The 23,466-nt window shown below is 41.2% G+C and overlaps 1 protein-coding gene across 1 annotated transcript in view; it reads left to right on the forward strand.

Moving 5' to 3' along the window:
- The first annotated feature begins 1,386 nt into the window (after positions 1 to 1,386).
- The window catches only part of LOC131939794 (23 kDa integral membrane protein-like), a 54,952-nt gene continuing 32,872 nt past the window's right edge, over positions 1,387 to 23,466 (forward strand). Inside the window, exon 1 of the mRNA XM_059298297.1 lies at positions 1,387 to 1,492. The gene's annotated coding sequence lies outside the window, so the exon portion shown is untranslated. The remainder of the gene's footprint in view (positions 1,493 to 23,466) is intronic.

The following is a 23,466-nucleotide window of genomic DNA, read 5'->3' on the forward strand; positions in this document are numbered from 1 at the left end:
AATTAAATGAGATTTTGACAGTTTTCACAGTTTTACATTTCCTTGCTTTATCGCATACGGAATACTAAGGATTTAATTTTAGTCGTGCAAAAAAATAAATGAAATAGAGGGTTTTATCGATTTTCGATAACCGGAAGTTGTACGTAGTCAGCTTCCGGTTTCCCAAAAGTTACAGCTTGAGTTTCGTTTAAGTTATGTAGACGAAATTGAATTTATACGTATAAGATTGTGAGCGCAGGTTTCTAACAAGTTTTAAACAAGTTCTGATATCCGGAAACAGTATTCTATTTCTATGTGAGCAAATAATTCGAGTACTTTTTTAAGGGGATGTATAAAATCTTATACTTTGTTTATTTTTGAGTGATCTCCGATAAACTAAATTTGTACCTTGATATATTTCTGGTTTCTAAAATACTGATAAGTTGAGTACTGTTTCAGTTAGGCGGACGTAATTTCATACATAGGCTCATAGATAAAAATATTCTCTTAATACTTTCAAATTTTGAGTAATTATCGTGACCATAAGTGGTACCTACCGCTATTTAAGACTTCTAAAGAACCATGAGAATTTGATATTATTTATGTTTGGAGCACAATTCTTTATTGTACGCGATTCTATTTCACTTAAAATGTGTATAATATACCGGTAATGCAGTGCTTTATAATTGGGTATATCGCTCTACTTCCGATTTTTAAAATACCTTTTGGGTTTGATAATAGACGCAACCGTGAATAGTCTCGAATAGTTTATTACATATTTTAAAAATCAGGTGCGATTTTATTAAAATTAATGAGGTTATAAAACTTTATTGTGAGGTTTTTGTCGGGCTTTATTAAAGATTTGATGGATTGGATGTTTTTAGTACTTTTGGCAACAAAACACAATTTTAAAAATGGCAAAAACGATTTGGTTATTTTAATATTATTATGAAAAAATCATGGCAGATAGATGTGGTTTAAATAACAATTATAAAATATTATATTTTTTGGGCGTTACCCGCATGTTTCGTGTAGAGTTGTACCCACATGTAAGTTTCGTGTTGATGCACCCATTATATTGTAGAGTGGTACCCACATATAAGTTTCGTGTCACCCGGTGGGTACCCTGCCCCCCCCCCCCCCCTAGAGACGCCATCAGGGTCCCCAGTTCAACCAACCGAGAAAGTCGTTCACCTAATCCTGCCACACACACACACCGTCCCACACACACACTTACACCACACACAACATCCCACACCTTGCGGAAACGGTTGCCTAACAACACGTGTGTTGGTGACACAATTTTTCTCGCAACAGCCAATTAAAGAAATCGACCAGCCGTAACTAGGTCACAGCCCCGGATTTACCCCCGTCTGCGCCTGACAGGTAAGTTTGCCGCGAATTTCACACGAGCACCCGCGTGACTTGCCGCAGACGATCTCTTTTGTCGGCTGTTTCCACACGACCCGAGCATCTGGCCAACACAACACGCACCAGCCGTCAGCTGACTAAGGTAGTTGTTTTGTTTTTATATCAAACCTCATGTCTATATGGGTTGTATATGGTGTCTGCGTCTCTCACTAGAAATGATCGTATAGCTTATCTTAATGAATAAATAACCACAACGGTGTGCCATAGAAATGAACAAAGCAATTACACATCGCTACACTGTGTTGGGTCTGGTTTGATACAGCTACGGTTGTTTGCATATATCAAATTACTTTATATTTTTAACAGTTAAAAGAAGTTAAGTTACATTGGGATGTCTTGCAAGTTGTGAAATAGCAAGCAAGCGGTCTATTTAAAAGCCGTGGGAAGGGGGGGGGGGTATTTATGTGACCATTCGGGGAGGGGTAGTACTGGGTACGTGATTGACGTGATTTATGGAAGGCCCTTTAATACCAATATGATAAATCTTATCTTGTTTGCAGAGAAACCGTTAGGACAGTTTTTATCGGACGTGACGCCAGTATTGACGTTAGGTTCCTGGTATTATTAACACAGCCGTTTCTTGTCGTTGTCAGCGTTATTCTTGTCGTTATCAACCGTCGTTTCTTGCCGTTATTACAACAACAACAATTTCTCTACACTACGATCGTTATTCTAGTCGTTATCAACTCGAGTTTTAGAAAAAAAAATTATCATCTCAGATTTCTCAAGTCGAAAATTTGCATTTTGAGATTGTTTTAATTTTTGAGGTTATTGTTTAAGATATAAAGGATCTTTTTGTATTGTATGTGATCTAGCACGTATTGTATGGGATCTAGCACGTATTGTATGGGATCTAGCACGTATTAAATGGGATCTAGCACATATTGTATGGGATCTAGCACGTATTGTATGGGATCTAGCACGTATTGTATGGGATCTAGCACGTATTGTATGGGATCTAGCACGTATTGTATGTGATCTAGCACGTATTGTACGGGATCTAGCACGTATTGTATGGGATCTAGCACGTATTGTATGGGATCTAGAACATATTGTACGGGATCTAGAACATATTGTACGGGATCTAGCACGTATTGTATGGGATCTAGCACGTATTGTATGTGATCTAGCACGTATTGTACGGGATCTAGCACGTATTGTATGGGATCTAGCACGTATTGTATGTGATCTAGCACGTATTGTATGGGATCTAGCACGTATTGTATGTGATCTAGCACGTATTGTATGGGATCTAGCACGTATTGTATGGGATCTAGCACGTATTGTATGGGATCTAGCACGTACTGTATGGGATCTATCACGTATTGTATGGGATCTAGCACATATTGTATGGGATCTAGCACGTATTGTATGGGATCTAGCACGTATTGCATGGGATCTAGCACGTGATGTATGGGATCTAGCACGTATTGTATGGGATCTAGCACGTATTGTACGGGATCTAGAACATATTGTACGGGATCTAGCACGTATTGTATGGGATCTAGCACGTATTGTATGTGATCTAGCACGTATTGTATGGGATCTAGCACGTATTGTATGGGATCTAGCACGTATTGTATGGGATCTAGCACGTATTGTATGGGATCTAGCACGTATTGTATGGGATCTAGCACGTATTGTATGGGATCTAGCACGTATTGTATGGGATCTAGCAAGTATTGTATGGGATCTAGCACGTATTGTATGGGATCTAGCACGTATTGTATGGGATCTAGCACGTATTGTATGTGATCTAGCACGTATTGTACGGGATCTAGAACATATTGTACGGGATCTAGCACGTATTGTATGGGATCTAGCATGTATTGTATGTGATCTAGCACGTATTGTATGGGATCTAGCACGTATTGTACGGGATCTAGCACGTATTAAATGGGATCTAGCACGTATAGTATTAAATGTGATCTAGCACGTATAGTATTAAATGTGATCTAGCACGTATAGTATTAAATGTGATCTAGCACGTATAGTATTAAATGGGATCTAGCACGTATTGTATGGGATCTAGCACGTATTGTATGGGATCTAGCACGTATTGTATGTGATCTAGCACGTATTGTACGGGATCTAGAACATATTGTACGGGATCTAGCACGTATTGTATGGGATCTAGCACGTATTGTATGTGATCTAGCACGTATTGTATGGGATCTAGCACGTATTGTACGGGATCTAGCACGTATTAAATGGGATCTAGCACGTATAGTATTAAATGTGATCTAGCACGTATAGTATTAAATGTGATCTAGCACGTATAGTATTAAATGTGATCTAGCACGTATAGTATTAAATGGGATCTAGCACGTATTGTATGGGATCTAGCACGTATTGTATGGGATCTAGCACGTATTGTATGTGATCTAGCACGTATTAAATGGGATCTAGCACGTATTGTACGGGATCTAGAACATATTGTACGGGATCTAGCACGTATTGTATGGGATCTAGCACGTATTGTATGGGATCTAGCACGTATTGTACGGGATCTAGCACGTATTAAATGGGATCTAGCACGTATTGTATTGTATGTGATCTAGCACGTATTGTACGGGATCTAGAACATATTGTACGGGATCTAGCACGTATTAAATGGGATCTAGCATGTATTGTATGGGATCTAGCACGTATTGTACGGGATCTAGAACATATTGTACGGGATCTAGCACGTATTAAATGGGATCTAGCATGTATTGTATGGGATCTAGCACGTATTGTACGGGATCTAGAACATATTGTACGGGATCTAGCACGTATTAAATGGGATCTAGCATGTATTGTATGGGATCTAGCACGTATTGTACGGGATCTAGAACATATTGTACGGGATCTAGCACGTATTAAATGGGATCTAGCATGTATTGTATGGGATCTAGCACGTATTGTACGGGATCTAGAACATATTGTACGGGATCTAGCACGTATTGTATGGGATCTAGCACGTATTGTACGGGATCTAGAACATATTGTACGGGATCTAGCACGTATTAAATGGGATCTAGCACGTATTGTATGGGATCTAGCACGTATTGTATGGGATCTAGCACGTATTGTATGGGATCTAGCACGTATTGTATGGGATCTAGCACGTATTGTATGGGATCTAGCACGTATTGTATGGGATCTAGCACGTATTGTATGGGATCTAGCACGTATTGTATGGGATCTAGCACGTATTGTATGGGATCTAGCACGTATTGTATGGGATCTAGCACGTATTGTATGGGATCTAGCACGTATTGTATGGGATCTAGCACGTATTGTATGGGATCTAGCACGTATTGTATGGGATCTAGCACATATTGTATGTGATCTAGCACGTATTGTATGTGATCTAGCACGTATTGTATGGGATCTAGCACGTATTGTATGGGATCTAGCACGTATTGTATGGGATCTAGCACGTATTGTATTGAATATATCACCTATTGTATGGGATCTAGCACGTATTGCATGGGATATAGCACGTATTGCATGGGATCTAGCACGTGATGTATGGGATCTAGCACGTATTGTATGGGATCTAGCACGTATTGTATGGGATCTAGCACGTATTGTATGGGATCTAGCACGTATTGCATGGGATCTAGCACGTGATGTATGGGATCTAGCACGTATTGTATTGAATATATCACCTATTGTATGGGATCTAGCACGTATTGCATGGGATATAGCACGTATTGTATGGGATCTAGCACGTATTGTATGGGATCTAGCACGTATTGTATGGGATCTAGCACGTATTGTATGGGATCTAGCACGTATTGTATAAGATCTAGCACGTATTGTATTGAATATATCACCTATTGTATGGGATCTAGCACGTATTGCATGGGATATAGCACGTATTGTATGGGATCTAGCACGTATTGTATGGGATCTAGCACGTATTGTATGGGATCTAGCACGTATTGTATGGGATCTAGCACGTATTGTATGGGATCTAGCACGTATTGTATGGGATCTAGCACGTATTGTATGGGATCTAGCACGTATTGTATGGGATCTAGCACGTATTGTATGGGATCTAGCACGTATTGTATGGGATCTAGCACGTATTGTATGGGATCTAGCACGTATTGTATGGGATCTAGCACATATTGTATGGTATCTAGCACATAGTTTATGGGATCTAGCACATATTGTATGGGATCTAGCACGTATTGTATGGGATCTAGCACGTATTGTATGGGATCTAGCACGTATTGTATGGGATATAGCACGTATTGTATGGGATCTAGCACGTATTGTATGGGATCTAGCACGTATTGTATGGGATCTAGCACGTATTGTATGGGATCTAGCACGTATTGTATGGGATCTAGCACGTATTGTATGGGATCTAGCACGTATTGTATGGGATCTAGCACGTATTGTATGGGATCTAGCACGTATTGTATGGGATCTAGCACGTATTGTATGGGATCTAGCACGTATTGTATTGAATATATCACCTATTGTATGGGATCTAGCACGTATTGCATGGGATATAGCACGTATTGTATGGGATCTAGCACGTATTGTATGGGATCTAGCACGTATTGTATGGGATCTAGCAAGTATTGTATGGGATCTAGCACGTATTGTATGGGATCTAGCACGTATTGTATGGGATCTAGCACGTATTGTATGGGATCTAGCACGTATTGTATGGGATCTAGCACATATTGTATGGGATCTAGCACGTATTGTATGGGATCTAGCACGTATTGTATGGGATCTAGCACGTATTGTATGGGATCTAGCACGTATTGTATGGGATCTAGCACGTATCGTATGGGATCTAGCACGTATTGTATGGGATCTAGCACGTATTGTATGGGATCTAGCACGTATTACATGGGATCTAGCACGTACTGAATATGATCTAGCACGTATTGTATGGGATCTAGCACGTATTATATGGGATCTAGCACGTATTGTATGGGATCTAGCACGTATCGTATGGGATCTAGCACGTATAGTATGGGATCTAGCACCTATTGTATGGGATCTAGCACGTATTGTATGGGATCTAGCACGTATAGTATGGGATTTAGCACCTATTGTACGGGATCTAGCACCTATTGTATGGGATCTAGCACCTATTGTATGGGATCTAGCACGTATTGTATGGGATATATCTCCTATTCTATGGGATCTAGCACATATTGTATGGGATCTAGCACGTATTGCATGGGATATAGCACGTATTAAATGGGATCTAGCACATATTGTATGGGATCTAGCACATATTGTATGGGATCTAGCACATATTGTATGGGATCTAGCACGTATTAAATGGGATCTAGCACATATTGTATGGGATCTAGCACATATTGTATGTGATATAGCACGTATTGTATGTGATCTAGCACGTATTAAATGTGATCTAGCAAGTATTGTATTGAATATATCACCTATTGTATGGGATCTAGCACGTATTGCATGGGATATAGCACGTATTGTATGGGATCTAGCACGTATTGTATGGGATCTAGCACGTATTGTATGGGATCTAGCACGTATTGTATGGGATCTAGCACGTATTGTATGGGATCTAGCACGTATTGTATGGGATCTAGCACGTATTGTATGGGATCTAGCACATATTGTATGGGATCTAGCACGTATTGTATGGGATCTAGCACGTATTGTATGGGATCTAGCACGTATTGTATGGGATCTAGCACTTATTGTTTGGGATCTAGCACGTATTGTATGGGATCTAGCACGTATTGTATGGGATCTAGCACGTATTGTATGGGATCTAGCACGTATTGTATGGGATCTAGCACGTATCGTATGGGATCTAGCACGTATTGTATGGGATCTAGCACGTATTGTATGGGATCTAGCACGTATTACATGGGATCTAGCACGTACTGAATATGATCTAGCACGTATTGTATGGGATCTAGCACGTATTATATGGGATCTAGCACGTATTGTATGGGATCTAGCACGTATCGTATGGGATCTAGCACGTATTGTATGGGATCTAGCACGTATTGTATGGGATCTAGCACGTATTGTATGGGATCTAGCACGTATTGTATGGGATCTAGCACGTATTGTATGGGATCTAGCACGTATTGTATGGGATCTAGCACGTATTGTATGGGATCTAGCACATATTGTATGTGATCTAGCACGTATTGTATGTGATCTAGCACGTATTGTATGGGATCTAGCACGTATTGTATGGGATCTAGCACGTATTGTATGGGATCTAGCACGTATTGTATTGAATATATCACCTATTGTATGGGATCTAGCACGTATTGCATGGGATATAGCACGTATTGCATGGGATCTAGCACGTGATGTATGGGATCTAGCACGTATTGTATGGGATCTAGCACGTATTGTATGGGATCTAGCACGTATTGTATGGGATCTAGCACGTATTGCATGGGATCTAGCACGTGATGTATGGGATCTAGCACGTATTGTATTGAATATATCACCTATTGTATGGGATCTAGCACGTATTGCATGGGATATAGCACGTATTGTATGGGATCTAGCACGTATTGTATGGGATCTAGCACGTATTGTATGGGATCTAGCACGTATTGTATGGGATCTAGCACGTATTGTATGGGATCTAGCACGTATTGTATTGAATATATCACCTATTGTATGGGATCTAGCACGTATTGCATGGGATATAGCACGTATTGTATGGGATCTAGCACGTATTGTATGGGATCTAGCACGTATTGTATGGGATCTAGCACGTATTGTATGGGATCTAGCACGTATTGTATGGGATCTAGCACGTATTGTATGGGATCTAGCACGTATTGTATGGGATCTAGCACGTATTGTATGGGATCTAGCACGTATTGTATGGGATCTAGCACGTATTGTATGGGATCTAGCACGTATTGTATGGGATCTAGCACGTATTGTATGGGATCTAGCACATATTGTATGGTATCTAGCACATAGTTTATGGGATCTAGCACATATTGTATGGGATCTAGCACGTATTGTATGGGATCTAGCACGTATTGTATGGGATCTAGCACGTATTGTATGGGATATAGCACGTATTGTATGGGATCTAGCACGTATTGTATGGGATCTAGCACGTATTGTATGGGATCTAGCACGTATTGTATGGGATCTAGCACGTATTGTATGGGATCTAGCACGTATTGTATGGGATCTAGCACGTATTGTATGGGATCTAGCACGTATTGTATGGGATCTAGCACGTATTGTATGGGATCTAGCACGTATTGTATGGGATCTAGCACGTATTGTATTGAATATATCACCTATTGTATGGGATCTAGCACGTATTGCATGGGATATAGCACGTATTGTATGGGATCTAGCACGTATTGTATGGGATCTAGCACGTATTGTATGGGATCTAGCAAGTATTGTATGGGATCTAGCACGTATTGTATGGGATCTAGCACGTATTGTATGGGATCTAGCACGTATTGTATGGGATCTAGCACGTATTGTATGGGATCTAGCACATATTGTATGGGATCTAGCACGTATTGTATGGGATCTAGCACGTATTGTATGGGATCTAGCACGTATTGTATGGGATCTAGCACGTATTGTATGGGATCTAGCACGTATCGTATGGGATCTAGCACGTATTGTATGGGATCTAGCACGTATTGTATGGGATCTAGCACGTATTACATGGGATCTAGCACGTACTGAATATGATCTAGCACGTATTGTATGGGATCTAGCACGTATTATATGGGATCTAGCACGTATTGTATGGGATCTAGCACGTATCGTATGGGATCTAGCACGTATAGTATGGGATCTAGCACCTATTGTATGGGATCTAGCACGTATTGTATGGGATCTAGCACGTATAGTATGGGATTTAGCACCTATTGTACGGGATCTAGCACCTATTGTATGGGATCTAGCACCTATTGTATGGGATCTAGCACGTATAGTATGGGATTTAGCACCTATTGTACGGGATCTAGCACCTATTGTATGGGATCTAGCACCTATTGTATGGGATCTAGCACGTATTGTATGGGATATATCTCCTATTCTATGGGATCTAGCACATATTGTATGGGATCTAGCACGTATTGCATGGGATATAGCACGTATTAAATGGGATCTAGCACATATTGTATGGGATCTAGCACATATTGTATGGGATCTAGCACATATTGTATGGGATCTAGCACGTATTAAATGGGATCTAGCACATATTGTATGGGATCTAGCACATATTGTATGTGATCTAGCACGTATTGTATGTGATCTAGCACGTATTAAATGTGATCTAGCAAGTATTGTATTGAATATATCACCTATTGTATGGGATCTAGCACGTATTGCATGGGATATAGCACGTATTGTATGGGATCTAGCACGTATTGTATGGGATCTAGCACGTATTGTATGGGATCTAGCACGTATTGTATGGGATCTAGCACGTATTGTATGGGATCTAGCACGTATTGTATGGGATCTAGCACGTATTGTATGGGATCTAGCACATATTGTATGGGATCTAGCACGTATTGTATGGGATCTAGCACGTATTGTATGGGATCTAGCACGTATTGTATGGGATCTAGCACATATTGTTTGGGATCTAGCACGTATTGTATGGGATCTAGCACGTATTGTATGGGATCTAGCACGTATTGTATGGGATCTAGCACATATTGTATGGGATCTAGCACGTATTGTATGGGATCTAGCACGTATTGTATGGGATCTAGCACGTATTGTATGGGATCTAGCACATATTGTATGGGATCTAGCACGTATTGTATGGGATCTAGCACGTATTGTATGGGATCTAGCACGTATTGTATGGGATCTAGCACGTATTGTATGGGATCTAGCACGTATTGTATGGGATCTAGCACGTATTGTATGGGATCTAGCACGTATTGTATGGGATCTAGCACGTATTGTATGGGATCTAGCAAGTATTGTATGGGATCTAGCACGTATTGTATGGGATCTAGCACGTATTGTATGGGATCTAGCACATATTGTATGGGATCTAGCACGTATTGTATGGGATCTAGCACGTATTGTATGGGATCTAGCACGTATTGTATGGGATCTAGCACGTATTGTATGGGATCTAGCACGTATCGTATGGGATCTAGCACGTATTGTATGGGATCTAGCACGTATTGTATGGGATCTAGCACGTATTACATGGGATCTAGCACGTACTGAATATGATCTAGCACGTATTGTATGGGATCTAGCACGTATTATATGGGATCTAGCACGTATTGTATGGGATCTAGCACGTATCGTATGGGATCTAGCACGTATAGTATGGGATCTAGCACCTATTGTATGGGATCTAGCACGTATTGTATGGGATATATCTCCTATTCTATGGGATCTAGCACATATTGTATGGGATCTAGCACGTATTGCATGGGATATAGCACGTATTAAATGGGATCTAGCACATATTGTATGGGATCTAGCACATATTGTATGGGATCTAGCACATATTGTATGGGATCTAGCACGTATTAAATGGGATCTAGCACATATTGTATGGGATCTAGCACATATTGTATGTGATCTAGCACGTATTGTATGTGATCTAGCACGTATTAAATGTGATCTAGCAAGTATTGTATTGAATATATCACCTATTGTATGGGATCTAGCACGTATTGCATGGGATATAGCACGTATTGTATGGGATCTAGCACGTATTGTATGGGATCTAGCACGTATTGTATGGGATCTAGCACGTATTGTATGGGATCTAGCACGTATTGTATGGGATCTAGCACGTATTGTATGGGATCTAGCACGTATTGTATGGGATCTAGCAAGTATTGTATGGGATCTAGCACGTATTGTATGGGATCTAGCACGTATTGTATGGGATCTAGCACATATTGTATGGGATCTAGCACGTATTGTATGGGATCTAGCACGTATTGTATGGGATCTAGCACGTATTGTATGGGATCTAGCACATATTGTATGGGATCTAGCACATATTGTATGGGATCTAGCACCTATTGTATGGGATCTAGCACGTATTGTATGGGATATATCTCCTATTCTATGGGATCTAGCACATATTGTATGGGATCTAGCACGTATTGCATGGGATATAGCACGTATTAAATGGGATCTAGCACATATTGTATGGGATCTAGCACATATTGTATGGGATCTAGCACATATTGTATGGGATCTAGCACGTATTAAATGGGATCTAGCACATATTGTATGGGATCTAGCACATATTGTATGTGATCTAGCACGTATTGTATGTGATCTAGCACGTATTAAATGTGATCTAGCAAGTATTGTATTGAATATATCACCTATTGTATGGGATCTAGCACGTATTGCATGGGATATAGCACGTATTGTATGGGATCTAGCACGTATTGTATGGGATCTAGCACGTATTGTATGGGATCTAGCACGTATTGTATGGGATCTAGCACGTATTAAATGGGATCTAGCACATATTGTATGGGATCTAGCACGTATAGTATGGGATCTAGCACGTATTGTATGGGATCTAGCACGTATTGTATGGGATCTAGCACGTATTGTATGGGATCTAGCACGTATTGTATGGGATCTAGCAAGTATTGTATGGGATCTAGCACATATTGTATGGGATCTAGCACGTATAGTATGGGATCTAGCACGTATAGTATTAAATGGGATCTAGCACGTATTAAATGGGATCTAGCACGTATCGTATGGGATCTAGCACGTATTGTATGGGATCTAGCACGTATTGTATGGGATCTAGCACATATTGTATGGGATCTAGCACATATTGTATGGGATCTAGCACGTATTAAATGGGATCTAGCACATATTGTATGGGATCTAGCACATATTGTATGTGATCTAGCACGTATTGTATGTGATCTAGCACGTATTAAATGTGATCTAGCAAGTATTGTATTGAATATATCACCTATTGTATGGGATCTAGCACGTATTGTATGGGATCTAGCACGTATTGTATGGGATCTAGCACGTATTGTATGGGATCTAGCACGTATTGTATGGGATCTAGCACGTATTGTATGGGATCTAGCACGTATTGTATGGGATCTAGCACGTATTAAATGGGATCTAGCACATATTGTATGGGATCTAGCACGTATAGTATGGGATCTAGCACGTATTGTATGGGATCTAGCACGTATAGTATGGGATCTAGCACGTATTGTATGGGATCTAGCACGTATTGTATGGGATCTAGCACGTATTGTATGGGATCTATCACGTATTGTATGTGATCTAGCACGTATTGTATGAGATCTAGGACGTATTGTATGGGATCTAGCACATATTGTATGGGATCTAGCACGTATAGTATTAAATGGGATCTAGCACGTATTGTATGGGATCTAACACGTATTGTATGTGATCTAGCACGTATAGTATTAAATGGGATCTAGCACGTATTGTATGGGATCTAGCACGTATTGTATGGGATCTAGCACGTATATAAATGGGATCTAGCACGTTTTGTATGGGATCTAGCACATATTGTATGGGATCTAGCACGTATATAAATGGGATCTAGCACGTTTTGTATGGGATCTAGCACATATTGTATGTAATCTAGCATGTATTGTATGTGATCTAGCACGTATTGAATATGATCTAGCACGTATTAAATGTGATCTAGCACGTATAGTATTAAATGGGATCTAGCACGTATTGTATGGGACTGTAGGCAGATGTATCGAACCGTCATGGTTCTGGAAGGAAATCTCCAGTAGCAGTCGTCTGGTTGAGCCGTGGTCAAAAGATGTGCCTAGTAAACTGTTTATTGTGGGCTTCAACAACAGGGCTTTTTTTCTAACCCTTTGGCACGCCGCTTTTGGTTTAGCTCCCCCGACTGACGCCCCACCCGCACCCCTGTAGCTACGCTTCTGGTTGTACATGTAACAGATTTACACACCTTTTAACTCATTTACGGCTTTACAATTGTTTCTTATTGTCGACCTGCCGAAATTATTTTCTATACTATGAAACGATATTTTCGATCTATTTAAAAAATCAACATTTTGAACCGTGTTTTCGTATATGAGAGGGGGGTAAGGGAGGTCCTTCCAACGTTGTCTAATACGCCATTTCGATGTTATAATACAGAGACACTGCTAGAGCTGTTATACGACCAACTACACTCGCACACACAGTTGAATCAGGCTGCAATACACTCGTTACCATGGCAACGGTCATTAATTATGTATGAGTTCACAAGAGGCATTCATGTAAAGCCATATTGTGTGGCGGCTGTTACGGTCTGATGACCTTGGGAACTATTATCTCACAGTCTCATGACCTTGGGAACGGTTGTGTCACAGTCACTTGACCTTGGGGACTATTATGTCACCATCTGATGACCTTGAGGACTATGGTAAAACATCATTTGAAGCATTTAATGCGCGTTGATATGTTTAGGTTCAGGCGTTTGGGTTGAGGTGTTTAGGTTAAGGTGTTTGTCCTAGTGTGTTCATATTGAAATGTTAAGTTCGTAGTGGCTTGACGGCGTGGTCTAGCGGTAGAGCGCGTGCTTGGGAGAGGAATTGAACCCCTAGCTGTAGCCCATGTGTCTGGCGGCCGCTGATGAGAGAAATGTTCGATGGTTAAAGTCTCAGCCTGTTCCTTGAGCCTAATTTTGAGCCGTTAATGACGTACACGAGACGGGGCGACAGAGTTTGAGGGGGGGGGGGAGGGTCCGTAAATTTCTTGACGCGATTCACTTTTTCACCCCAGTTGTGGGGTGTCTGAACTCCCCACGTCCCAGTTGTGGGGTGTCTGAACTCCCCACACCCCAGTTGTGGGGTGTCTGAGCCATACCACGCCCCAGTTGTGGGGTGTCTGAACTCCCCACACCCCAGTTGTGGGGTATCTGAACTCCCCACACCCCAGTTGTGGGGTGTCTGAGCCATACCACGCCCCAGTTATCGGGTGTCTGAACTCCCCACACCCCAGTTGTGGGGTGTCTGAACTCCCCACACCCCAGTTGTGGGGTGTCTGAACCATACCCACACCCCAGTTGTCGGAAGTCTGAACTCCCCACACCCCAGTTGTGGGGTGTCTGAACTGCCCACACCCCAGTTGTGGGGTGTCTGAACTCCCCACACCCCAGTTGTGGGGTGTCTGAACCATACCCACACCCCAGTTGTCGGATGTCTGAACTCCCCACACCCCAGTTGTGGGGTGTCTGAACCATACCCACACCCCAGTTGTCGGGTGTCTGAACTCCCCACACCCCAGTTGTGGGGTGTCTGAACCATACCCACACCCCAGTTGTCGGATGTCTGAACTCCCCACACCCCAGTTGTGGGGTGTCTGAACCATACCCACACCCCAGTTGTCGGGTGTCTGAACTCCCCACACCCCAGTTGTCGGATGTCTGAACTCCCCACACCCCAGTTGTGGGGTGTCTGAACCATACCCACACCCCAGTTGTCGGGTGTCTAAACCATACATAAATCATACTATTTGTTATGTGTGCAGGAGTTCGCACCCTTCAGTTTACAGTTCTCAGTGCAAACTTTTGGTTGCTTGGTGTATAGAGGTGGAGGGGGGTGGAGAGGCAGGGGGTGGAGAGGCAGGGGGTGGAGTAACTTAATGTACCGTCAGCCTATAATATAAACATGTCCAAACGAAACAGCCGCTACCCGGAAATGGGAAAGTGAAATAGGAAAGTCCGGTAAGTTCAGTCGTTCTGGTTTCAATAGGTGATACAAAAGTAAAGGGAAAGAAGGGGAGGGAGGTTGGGTGGGGGGTGGGGGGAGGTGCGGGGTTAAACCCACTTGAGTGTATGAATTTCTACAGGATACAAGGTGTACATTATGTAAATCGACCAAGCGCATAACACGCAAAACAAAAAAAAAACCTGTTGCATTTCACATAGCCATAAAACTTTCGGCATTCATCGTCATACAGTATCCTTCACTCTACCGGTGAATGTTTCAATAAATTCAGCTAATGGTTTTGTTTCAGACCTAAATAAATTTGGGTGGGGTGTGTGGGTGTCATTCTTTAATGCATGGGGGGGGGGTAGGTTAAACTTGTAAGGGCAAGTTGAGAACAATTCAGATAAAACCTAAATCAGAACTTAACCACAGCGAAAGTACAACTTAACTCTTTATTATATATATATATATATATATATATATATATATATATATATATATATATATATATATATATATATATATATGATATCGTGCTGATGAACTGAACTTCCATTTTGTCTTCAAAATATTTTTTTCAACAACTTCTGATTAACACGGTTTCCTAAAAAAACGCGCAACCTAAACATGCGCTAAACGAACTCATTATACTAGTTTAAATAATATAGTACCATTTTGTAATATTAATTGGAAATGTTTTATTATGCAACAGTGTAGCCTACATGCTGTCATTCTTTGCGAATGTCGTTAATTATAGATTTTAAAAAAGAAATTCCTTTGCTCTCCTTTTTTTGTGCGCAGTTTTGCGTTTCGCATTTTTCCGTTTCTCATTTTTCTGTTTCGCATTTTTCTTGTCACCGATTTAACCAAGGGTACTCTAAAGATTTAAATTTAACAGTCAGTATTAATGTTGGATGTGGGCCTTTAGGTTTATTTATACCGGGTTCCCGGAAGGCCTTTCTAAAATATGTAAATAAATTGCCACACTCCTGTGTAATGTCTGTCCTTTCTTTCAATATTCAGCAACGTGCACAATAAAACAGACATGTTTGGGGTATTCACAACAGCAGACAATAGCTACAACACAGATATCTATTCAGTGAATAATAAATCAATAGTGTACACTTTTGTATAGACAACATTAGGTGTCTTTCTTGTTGGATTGTCTCCCCTTATCATGGTACACGACTTGTCTCTCCTGTTGAATTATCTCCCCTTATCATATGATTTCAGTTCTATTCCGTCTAGTTGGAATATCTGACATTATCATATTATTTTAGTTGTCTTTCTTGTTGGATTATCTCCCCTTATTACAACGTATTTTCGACATTAATTACCCAGCTTTGTCGACATGATTGTCTATGTAGATTGGTCACGAATTTGGTACACAGCCGACTGAGTAAAAATAAATAAATAAATATTTGGCCTGTCGTTGGCGTTTGACTCTGGTAACAGATAAAATGGGCTGAATTCAATGCTAATTAGTGCTATTTCTCGCTTAGTGTTTCGTTACCTAGCAACACAATTTAACAGCGGGTCGTTTGGATTAATCGAATCTAATGATCGATTTCTGAGATAACGAGAATTGAAGCAGGTACACATTAAAATCACATGAAACAGGTACACACTAAAACCACACGAAACATGTACACACTAAAATCACATGAAACAGGTACACATTAAAATCACGTAAAACAGGTACACATTAAAATCACATGAAACAGTTACACACTAAAATCACACGAAACAGGTACACATTAAAATCACATGAAACAGTTACACACTAAATTCACATGTATCAACTACACATTAAAATCACGTAAAACAGGTACACATTAAAATCACATGAAACACTTACACACTAAAATCACACGAAACAGGTACACACTAAAATCACATGAAACAGGTACACACTATAATCACATGAAACAGGTAGACATTAAAATCACGTAAAACAGGTACACATTAAAATCACATGAAACACTTACACACTAAAATCACACGAAACAGGTACACACTAAAATCACACGAAACAAGTACACACAAAAATCACACGAAACAGGTACACACAAAAATCACACGAAACAGGTACACACTAAAATCACATGAAACAGGTAGACATTAAAATCGCAGCCAATCGAAGTGATTGTAGCAATGAATTTATAACAGTAAAATCACTAGTTTAATCTCTGTCGAACAAAAGTAAAGATAATTCTGCTGTTAAAAAAAGATAGCCTTCAACAAAATTATTGCCTTCTGTCGTTAGCCTTCAACCAAATTATTGCCTTCTGTCGTTAGCCTTCAACCAAATTATTGCCTTCTGTCGATAGCCTTCAACCAAATTATTGCCTTCTGTCGTTAGCCTTCAACCAAATTATTGCCTTCTGTCGTTAGCCTTCAACCAAATTATTGCCTTATGTCGTTAGCCTTCAACCAAATTATTGCCTTCTGTCGTTAGCCTTCAACCAAATTATTGCCTTCTTTCGACAGCCTTCAACCAAATTATTGCCTTCTGTCGTTAGCCTTCAACCAAATTATTGCCTTCTGTCGACAGCCTTCAACCAAATTATTGCCTTCTGTCGTTAGCCTTCAACCAAATTATTGCCTTCTGTCGACAGCCTTCAACCAAATTATTGCCTTCTGTCGTTAGCCTTCAACCAAATTATTGCCTTCTGTCGTTAGCCTTCAACCAAATTATTGCCTTCTGTCGTTAGCCTTCAACCAAATTATTGCCTTCTGTCGATAGCCTTCAACCAAATTATTGCCTTCTGTCGATCGATTCCAGGATGTTTGATACTTGATAGTTGCCCTTGTGTTTGCCAGCGCCATTTTTTCGTTAATCCTTATAATCCTCAAAGATTAACGGAAGATTTAACACGCTTGGCTGACACAAAAACCTTCCCACGCGTTGTTCAGAGATTGTGACTCCACTTTTGTTTACATTGGGATGGTAGATTAGATTGTGACTCCACTTTTTTATATTGGGATGGTAGATTAGATTGTGACTCCAATTTTGTTAAAATTGCGAGGGTAAATTAGATTGTGACTCCACTTTTGTTAATATTGTGAGAGTAGATTAGATTGTGACTCCACTTTTGTTTACATTGTAAAGATGAAACTGCCTCGACAACAACTCCTGTAATAAACCTATATATATATATATATATATATATATATATATATATATATATATATATATATACATTTCGACACTGTCGATCCCATGGCATGTACGCATAGATAATTTACGACATAAAATTAACGTCTGTGTATATCTACCGATCACTTGACATTTACTGCCCGTAGCACGGTTCATGACACAATCACAGATGACATGTCAGAGATTTTTAGTTTGTTTTTAAAACTTATCTCTTAAAAAAGTATTGTGATTAAAAAAATATGTCTGTTTTAAAAAAAATAACGCTTATAAAATATATATATATATATATATTTTCTTTTGAAAGTAGTTAAGAAATAAGCTGAAAATAATTTAGAATTAATCATTAATTTCAATTTAATCGTTCAGCAACACAGCTGTCTTCTCGTGTAGAACTATTGATATTTATCACACAACTACAGGTGCAAAATATTTAATTTCATTCCTATTAATTAAAAAATTATTTTATTTTAAATCTAAAATTTAAACTCCATTATTTTTGTCTACTTTCCTTATATTTTATCTTTCGTCTTTAGCTTTAAATTTCAATCCACGGCATTTGAACGTTGTTTAGTTTCGGACTTTCACCTAAAATTTACCTCATAAACTTTTGTTTACCTCATTGATTTTACTTCCTTGATTCTAACCTTGGGATCTTATCACATTAGAGAACTACGTCATCAGAATGTGCTGAGCACGTGATACGGCAGGAATACAATCGTCTTCTTGAAAAATTTAGTCAGATGAAACCAGCCGTGATCGATTCGGTGATATCGATTTGTTTAGATCGATTATTGTTAAATTTTAAAACACAATTTGAAAGAGGCAGATCCTTAGAATACAGATAGATATCAAAACTGTGTAGGTCGTCCCAAGCTCTAAACGTTTGTTGTATGAGTATATGAGTTCTGTGGATAATTAATGGTTTATGGGTTCTGTGGCTAGTTAATGGTTTATGGGTTGTATAGCAAGTTATGGTTTATGGGTTTGCCATCAATAGGAATGTTTCAATATTTCTACCGAGAAAATCGAAGCGAGTGAATTCGCGGAAATAGCATTATAGAATACAGAGTTATTCAAAGCTTTAAATAAAAGAGGTACAGATATATAGGTGTACGGACATGATAGTATAGTCAGACAAGACACTGGATTGGTAGGATAGTATAGCTGGACATGGAAGTAGAGATGGGCATGAAAGTAGAGCTGGGCATGAAAGTAGAGCTGGGCATGAAAGTAGAGCTGGGCATGAAAGTAGAGCTGGACATGAAAGTAGAGCTGGGCATGAAAGTATAGCTGGGCATGAAAGTAGAGCTGGGCATGCAAGTATAGCTGGGCATGAAAGTAGAAAAGTAGAGCTGGGCATGAAAGTAGAAAAGTAGAGCTGGGCATGAAAGTAGAGCTGGGCATGAAAGTAGAAAAGTAGAGCTGGGCATGAAAGTAGAGCTGAGCATGAAAGTAGAAAAGTAGAGCTGGGCATGAAAGTAGAGCTGGGCATGGAAGTAGAGCTGGGCATGAAAGTATAGCTGGGCATGAAAGTAGAGCTGGGCATGAAAGTATAGCTGGGCATGAAAGTAGAAAAGTATAGCTGGGCATGAAGTAGAGCCTGTCCATTAAATTACTGAGCTGGGTGTGTTCTAAACCCGACCAGTCCACTTCTATAGCCGTGTTTGACCTATCTGGGAGGCCGAGCTTTAAACAACAATCGTTTGACTGCATTGTTTATTATTAATTACAAAACATTGAAAATTTATGCGTTGTGTGTTCAAGTATGTTATCCCCTACCACATCTGTGTGGTTTGTGTTGTTACATGCCCCCCCCCCCCAGCTGTCGCAACTTGGTTGACTTGACAAGATAAATATTTCTCTTACCCTACGGGCTAGGTACACATGGGGGGGGGGGGGCTCCACTTTACTCAGCCCTGGGGTTGTTTCAACCTCGTATCTGCTGGAGAGAAAAGCCCACAGACCGAACCCAACTCTAGGAACCCCCAGACCGAACCCCACCATAGGAACGCCCAGACCGAACCCTACCCAAGGTATATCCTAATGAATCTCACCCTAGCTAAGCCTATGCCAAACCCACCTTAGGTTCGCCTAACCCGAACCCCACCCTAGCTACCCCAAGCCGAATCCCAAACTACTTTTATCCATATATTACTGACAACTAAAAGCGACGGATATTGAAATAGCTCTGCATCGATTTTCACATAAATCTGTACATTCAGTACTGTACATCTGTGACCATTCTATGAGCATCTGGCCGATCTTTGCTAGCTAGTCTTCGGCTGTCGATCTGAGCTGTCATGTTATAGGGAGGGGATGTTTGAGACGGTTGGGCAGATCTCTACAGTTCAGCCCATGTAAGCTCAGCATCCCTTGCTTCTCCTTCCAGTGTCCTTCTCCAGGATTTTTTTTTGGTCGACCTACTTTCCTCTTCCCCTGGGGGTTCCATGCTAACGCTTGACTTGCGATGTTGATCTCTTCTCAAGACGTGCCCGATCCATCTTCATTTGCAGACTTTAATGTACCTGTCAATCAGAGGTTGTTTGGTGGTTTTGTCCTCATTTGACATTATGTTTGACCATTTTATCTTAAAGATCTGATGTAGACATCTCTGAACGACTGTAGCCTGTTGACATTTGACTTGGTACCTTCAAGTCTCTAGTGACTGTTCTGTGTTGACGTCTTACATTAATAACAATGGTGGAAACTAGAAGCGTTGTTGGTTGTGTGTGTGGGTTGTGTATGTGGGGTGTGGGGTGTGTTTGTTTGGCAGAGGCGTAGCGACCCTTCCCGGCGTCCGGGTACAAACTTTTCGATTTGCACCCCCCCCTCAAGATTTCGCTACTGGTGTGTGGGTTGTGTATATGGGATGTGTGTATGTAGGTTGTGTGTGTGGACTGTGTGTGTGGGTTGTGTATGTGGGTTGTGTGTGTATGTGGACTGTGTATGTGGTTTGTGTGTGTGTGGGTTGTGTGTGTGGGTTTTGTGTGTGGGGTTTGTGTGTGGGGTGTGTGTGTGGGTTGTGTATAGGGGGTGTGTGTATGTGGGTTGTGTGTGTGGGTTGTGTGTGTGGGCTGTGTATGTGGGTTGTGTGTGTGTGGGTTGTGTATGTGGGTTGTGTGTGTGGGCTGTGTGTTGGTTGTGTATGTGGGTTGTGTGTGTGTTTGGGTTGTGTGTGTGTTTGGGTTGTGTGTGTGTTTGGGTTGTGTGTGTTGGGTTGTGTGTGTGTTTGGGTTGTGTGTGTGGAGTGTGTGTGTGGGTTGTGTGTGTGTTTGGGTTGTGTGTGTGTTTGGGTTGTGTGTGTGTTTGGGTTGTGTGTGTGGGTTGTGTGTGTGTTTGGGTTGTGTGTGTGTTTGGGTTGTGTGTGTGTTTGGGTTGTGTGTGTGTTTGGGTTGTGTGTGTGGAGTGTGTATGTGGGTTGTGTGTTTGGGCTGTATATGTGGGTGTGTGTTGGTTGTGTGTGTTGGTTGTGTGTGTGGGTTGTGTGTGTGTGGGTTGTGTATGTGGACTGTGTATGTGTGTTGTGTGTGTGTTTGGGTTGTGTGTGTGGGGTGTGGAGTGTGTGTGTGGGTTGTGTATGTGGACTGTGTATGTGGGTTGTGTGTGTGTTTGGGTTGTGTGTGTGGAGTGTGTGTGTGGGTTGTGTATATGCGATGTGTGTATGTGGGTTGTGTGTTTGGGCTGTGTATGTGGGTGTGTGTTGGTTTTGTGTGTGTAAGTTGAATTTTTTAAACGTAACATTTAGGTAACAAATGTTTAAACTGAAAAAATAGGAATGTACATCTGTGACCATTCTATGAACATCTGGGGATGTTTGAGACGGTTGGACAGATCTCTATAGTTCAGCCCATGTAAGCTCAGCATCCCTTGCTTCTCCTTCCAATGTCCATCTCCAGGACTGCTATGGTAGGGGAGATTGATCGTGGGTGGACACGCCCCACTGACCCGCACCCCGTACAGGTGGGTTGTTAAATGACCCGTACAGGCGGGTTGTTAAATGACCCGTACAGGCGGGTTGTTAAATGACCCAAGAGATGGGTTGTTAAATGACCCGTACAGGTGGGTTGTTAAATGACCCAAGAGATGGGTTGTTAAATGACCCGTACAGGTGGGTTGTTAAATGACCCGTACAGGTGGGTTGTTAAATGACCCGTACAGGCGGGTTGTTAAATGACCCGTACAGGTGGGTTGTTAAATGACCCGTACAGGTGGGTTGTTAAATGACCCGTACAGGTGGGTTGTTAAATGACCCGTACAGGTGGGTTGTTAAATGACCCGTACAGGCGGGTTGTTAAATGACCCGTACAGGTGGGTTGTTAAATGACCCGTACAGGTGGGTTGTTAAATGACCCGTACAGGTGGGTTGTTAAATGACCCGTACAGGCGGGTTGTTAAATGACCCGTACAATCGGGTTGTTAAATGACCCGTACAGGCGGGTTGTTAAATGACCCGTACAGGGGGGGTTGTCAAATGACCCGTACAAGCGGTTTGTTAAATGACCCGTACAGGCGGGTTGTTAAATGACCGGTACAGGTGGGTTGTTAAATGACCCGTACAGATGGGTTGTTAAATGACCCGTACAGGTGGGTTGTTAAATGACCCGTACAGGCGGGTTGTTAAATGACCCGTAGAGTCAGGTTGTTAACTGACCCGTACAGGTTTGTTGTTAAATGACCCGTAGAGTCAGGTTGTTAAATGACCCGTACAGGTGGGTTGTTAAATGACCCGTACAGGCGGGTTGTTAAATGACCCGTACAGATGGGTTGTTAAATGACCCGTACAGGCGGGTTGTTAAATGACCCGTAGAGTCAGGTTGTTAAATGACCCGTACAGGTGGGTTGTTCAATGACCCGTAGAGTCAGGTTGTTAAATGACCCGTACAGGTGGGTTGTTAAATGACCCGTAGAGTCAGGTTGTTAAATGACCCGTACAGGTGTGTTGTTAACTGAACCGTACAGGTGGGTTGTTAAATGACCCGTAGAGTCAGGTTGTTAAATGACCCGTACAGGTGGGTTGTTAAATGACCCGTACAGATGGGTTGTTAAATGACCCGTACAGGTGGGTTGTTAAATGACCCGTACAGGTGGGTTGTTAAATGACCCGTACAGGTGGGTTGTTAAATGACCCGTACAGGCGGGTTGTTAAAAGACCCGTACGGGTGGGTTGTTAAATGACCCGTACAGGTGGGTTGTTAAATGACC

Source organism: Physella acuta, unplaced genomic scaffold, assembly GCF_028476545.2.
Source record: "Physella acuta isolate Inbredline_101_S28 unplaced genomic scaffold, ASM2847654v3 ptg000294l, whole genome shotgun sequence".
In the NCBI taxonomy this organism is placed as follows: domain Eukaryota; kingdom Metazoa; phylum Mollusca; class Gastropoda; family Physidae; genus Physella; species Physella acuta.